Source organism: Nanorana parkeri, unplaced genomic scaffold (assembly GCF_000935625.1).
Source record: "Nanorana parkeri isolate BGI_ZX_2015 unplaced genomic scaffold, ASM93562v1 scaffold951, whole genome shotgun sequence".
NCBI classification, from domain to species: Eukaryota; Metazoa; Chordata; class Amphibia; order Anura; family Dicroglossidae; genus Nanorana; species Nanorana parkeri.
The window spans coordinates 166,884-171,339 of NW_017307219.1; the positions used below are offsets into that span (position 1 = coordinate 166,884).

General features: G+C 46.1%; 1 protein-coding gene across 2 annotated transcripts in view; it reads right to left on the bottom strand.

Moving 5' to 3' along the window:
* The window catches only part of CRTC3 (CREB regulated transcription coactivator 3), a 104,177-nt gene that overhangs the window by 79,854 nt on the left and 19,867 nt on the right, over positions 1–4,456 (bottom strand). The gene's annotated exons all lie outside the window — the stretch shown is intronic.

The following is a 4,456-nucleotide window of genomic DNA, read 5'->3' on the forward strand; positions in this document are numbered from 1 at the left end:
AAATTACAAAAAAAAAAAAAAAAACATTTTCTCTACGTTATGTGATAACCCAATTTTGCAGAACCCAATTTTTTCGTAAAACATAAAAACCCTGGGTCACGTCGGGTAAATGGGACACCAAACACACAAAAAAACTACCATGCCTAAAATTGGCCATAGGCGACATTTTAAAAGCTTTTACTGCTCATCAGTTTAGTGTTATCAGTGATTAATGGCCCTAAAATTATTGATCACTCTCCCACGTTCATGTGTGGCATAATCGTTTTCGCAAGTAGGGGCACCCGACGCTTATTTACGTTTACAGGGGTGTGGACATTTTTGAAAAAACTACTTGTCCAAGGGCTAAAGCAGGGGTCAAATCTACTTGTCCTTCATGACAATCTACTTGTCCCAATACAAAAAAAAAAAAAAAGTTTTAAAAGTTTAAAAACTAGGGATGCACCAATACTAGTTTTTGGGTATCGAGTACGAGTACCAATATTTTGCTTTCAGTACTCACTGAGTATCGGTGCTTCCGTTGGCATGGAGCAGGCTTCCCGGGCAATAAGGAAGCCGGGCAGCGGGTAATGAGATGCTACCCGGCTTCCTGACTGCCAGGGAAGCCGACTCCATGTTGTTTGGCCGGCTTGATTGTGAATGGCTGGGAGGCCTGCTCCATGCCAACGTAATGACCTGATTGGCGGCCAATCGGCAAGGAGCTGGCTTCCCGGCCAATCACCTGACCACGCTGACCTTTGATGCACATTGTGTGTGTGAGAGAGTTCTGCTGCCTAGGTACCACAATATGGCACACAGTGAAATGGCAGCAGGACTCAACACACACATTTGTATGCAAATGGCAGGGGCAGCGGAGTTGGTTTTAATTTTTTATTTTTTTTTATTTTATTATAATTTAACTTTTTTATAACTTTTAAAAATTTTAATTTTTTAATTTTATTCCTATCACATGGTGTTAAAATCCTCTATGTGATAGTTTGGAGGTGACAGGTTCTCTTTATGGAACCTGCCCTCCAACACGGAACTGATGTTCTGTGTAGTTCCTGACAGCCGAGACAGGTGGCGCTGTGATTACGGGGGGGGGGTTGGAGGAGACTTTTTTTTAAATGTTTTTTTTTATACTTAACAGGAGTACTAGTACATAGGGAGCTGATTACTAGTACATAGGGAGCTAACAAGCCCCCTATGTGATAGTCAATATACAATGACAGGTTCTCTTTATGGAGACATCAGTGGTCTCTAAGACCTCTGTCACCTGGGACCCCAAAAGAAGCTGATGAAGCAGAGATCTGTTTCACCAGCCTCTTCTCTGGCTAGCAGCCAGAGAAATGACAGCTAAAAGGTGGAAGTGATGTAATACACATCGCTTCCACCTTTAGAGATAGGAGGAGATATCAGCAGTGGGGAAATGCTGATCTCTCCTCCGTTCTCAGTGCTAGTAGCCGCTGTGCCAGTCCTGGGCCCGCAGGGGGGACAGCGAAGCCGGAAATAACCGGCAGCTGCATTGGAGGTGGGCGCACGCTGTTTAGTGTCATACAAGTGATCGCCAGCTGTAGAGCCGGCTGAACTAATGGATGTAACATCCGGTACCGGATTCTGCTCGTGTGCGGCCATAGGGGGCACGCACAAGCAGAAAAAAAAAAAAAATCACGCACATTAACGTCCACCCGCTGGGAAGAGTCTGATGTCCGCCCGTGTATTTACAATGGGCTGACAGCAAGTGGTTAAGTGATGCCTCTTGATACAATCATCATCATCTTCCTTCTAGTCATTTTAAATCAGTCCCTCCGGCGCTAGTGCCGGTCTCTGATCCAGCGCAGACTGCTGTCTCTTCCTGTTCCACGGAGTCTGTCTGGTGTACATACTGCATTGACTTACAGTATCTCTCCTCTTCTCCCCGCCTATGATCTCCACTGCGCCTGCATACATCCTCCTGCATGGCCGCTCGAGAAGCTGGATTCTGCAGCCGGGAGCGTTTGGCGGAGACAGGAGGTAAGTTTTTACCCATTTGGTAACTTTTTTTTCTTTAAAATGTTTTTGCATATATCTACTAGTTGCTAGCAGTAGATACATGTAAAAAAAATTGAGACTTTAATGTCACTTTAAGGTTGAACTCCCGTGCTTAGTGTCACTTTAACTCTAGGTGGTAGAGCAGGGGCGCCCACTATTTTTCGTCTGGAGATCTACTTTTCAAATGACGAGCTCATTGAGATCTACCAACGAAAAAACACCTGCATTCAGGGGCGGGAGGGGGCGTGGCGGTGCATTGAAGTCAATGGCACCGCAGCCAGGCCCCTCGCCCACAGTGCGATCGCCTGCATTAGTGCCTGTGTTCCAGTCCAGTACGATCCGCAAAAATGCTGCGAGCACTATTTTTGCAGATCGCACAGGACCGGAATGCAGGCACTTAATGTGCCTGCGTTCCGAGTGCGGGCGATCGCAATGTGGCCGATGCCATTGACTTCAATACAGCTCCACACCCCCTCCCTCACCTGAACGCAGGGAGTCGGCCGGCTTATATTCCAGTGCGCCCTACAGGTTCCGGCATCCTGTCCTCCCATGGTGCTCGTGGCCGACGTTGCACATGGGGTGTCCTGCACCTTTCCATCTGCAGCGTCTGACACATTCAGCCGGCAGCCGCACGAGCACCACGGGAGCATAGCCGTAGCCAGCTCCTTTTGCGCCTGAGGCAAGAAAAAAAACGTTCTTTTTATTTTTTACTATTTTCATTATTTATTTATTTTTAATTTTCGTAATTTTTTTTTTTTTTTAGCGATCGACCTTGTGGGCATCCCTGTGGTAGAGGAAGAGGTGATATTACTTCTTGTATTCCTTGCTCCGGCATTCTTCTCGACACTCCAGGACGTGAACGGTCCCACACCCAGAAGTAGGGCTGCAACAACTAATGGACATAATCGATTATAATCGATGATTGAAAAAGTTGTCAACTTTTTCAATCATCGATTAATCGGTTTCTGATTGGTTGGCCCTGTTCACGGCTCCACACACACTGCGCGCCACACTTCCTCCCCACCTCACGGTCGCCGCTGCCAGGCCCGCCCACCCGCGTTCACGCTCCACACGCCGCACCTCCTCACGATCACACCCCGCCCACATCCTCGATTGGCACAGGGACGCGATACGGGTAATTTTGAAGTGTCCATAGAGGGGATCTAACAGAAGGATCGGTCAAGGCAGGTAAAAGCAAAAATAACCTGCAGATGTGGTTGAGGGAATGGTCTCTTGCCAAGTATGCACATTATGGCAGACTTGCATCCATGGTTACCCTCCTCCAATGCTCCATTCTCAGCATCTCAGTCCTGCAGAGATGTAAGGGCCACAGAAGGAAGCACAGCATGTGGTGGGGGTTGTGGAGGGGTAGAGACTCCTACAAATCGGATGTTCTCCAGGCACCTTAGCTCTTAAAGAGAATGGAGATAGGTGGAGCAGGCGGTGGGGCAAAATAAGTTTAAGATCTGATTTTAAAGAGAGGCTTACTTTAACATTTAATATTGGAGAATGGGTACTATTCCACTGCCCTGCATCACTGTAAATCTCACGTTTTGCAGTGTACCTACATACAAAACTATGGAGTTGGGAATGGTTCCCCCTTTGTCAAGTTTTTATTGCGGTCTGTGTCCTCGGGGAGATTAACCTTCTCTATTTGCCCTGGTAAGCATTGGAAGCAATACAGAAACTGTCAGGAAAAACAACATTTTTAGAGTTGTCACCAGAACAGGAGGTTGTAGTAAAGCTGAATTAAAATAAAAAAAATAAAAAACATCAGGATTCCTCCATCCACACTAACAACCCCTGCCAAACAATCATATCCTGATAGCACTGGGTGGTCTGCAATACCTGAACAGAGACTGCAGCCGGCTGGCAGGCAATTTTGAACCCGGGTCCTTTTTTTTTCTCACATCAAAGTGAATTTTAACCAGTTCACCAAAAACTAACTGAAATTGTTTGTGTATGGACAGCTTAAACCCATTTCCACCTTTGCAGAAGTATTTTTTTTTAAACATAGGTCAGCAATGTACACAGAGGGTACATGAAGCAGGCATATGCAGCTGCTATATATGAACACAGAATCTTCCTTTTTTGTCCACTTATCTCCTCATGGCTCCTATTGGAAAGGCCGCCTTTGTGCTCCTCAAGCAGTCTGTAAATTAACAGTCGCTTTCTGAGCTCTCTCCTCCCATTCATTAATATTCATAGTGGCAAAAAATAAATGAACTACTTCCGGACCGCAGAAGTGGTTAAAACAAGAACACGGCCGTATTCTTGGTGTCGCTTTTAACAGCCAGCGATGGCTGTTAATGTACAAGCGATCCAGCGTCTATTCCTGCCCTCACCCCTGATGTCTCCATAAAGAGGACCTGTCACACCCTATCTGCTATTACATAGTGTGCTTGTTAGCCCACTATGTAATAGCAATAGGGTTAGTGTAAAAAAAAAA